Raw genomic sequence first — 480 nt, 5'->3', positions numbered from 1 at the left:
CACCCATATATGTGTGTTTGCTTTTACGTGTATGCATGAGTCAGCTAGCACAGAGATTAATTCAAGTATTAACTTGTGAGTAAATCCATTCACACAATATTGCACACAGTTTTTTCATTGTCCTTCGTTAACCAAGCCGCTAACAGGCACAGAAGAATATAATACAACAAGCAACGTGAAGGTGTATTATGCATGTTTTCATATTCTGTAAAGTTATTAATCGATCAACTGTTCGTGATTTCGGCTTGTGTTAGAGGTAGATTAGCAATGTTCCAAGCACCATACCTTAATGATTTCCATCTGAAGAAACTGGACATGAGGATAAGGAATTTGGTTGTATGTGGAGTGAGTTGTTGGTAATATGATTGAATTCCTGGTGGTTCCTGTTACATTTTTTGCACTGCTCGCTCACATGGACATTGCCAAAATGTCTATCAAATAAAGACGAAATCCGCTGCGATGTTGGTTTTGTTCCTCCTT

This window comes from Penaeus monodon, chromosome 19 (genome assembly GCF_015228065.2).
Source record: "Penaeus monodon isolate SGIC_2016 chromosome 19, NSTDA_Pmon_1, whole genome shotgun sequence".
Taxonomy (NCBI): Eukaryota; Metazoa; Arthropoda; class Malacostraca; order Decapoda; family Penaeidae; genus Penaeus; species Penaeus monodon.
This window is presented reverse-complemented; position numbering follows the sequence as displayed.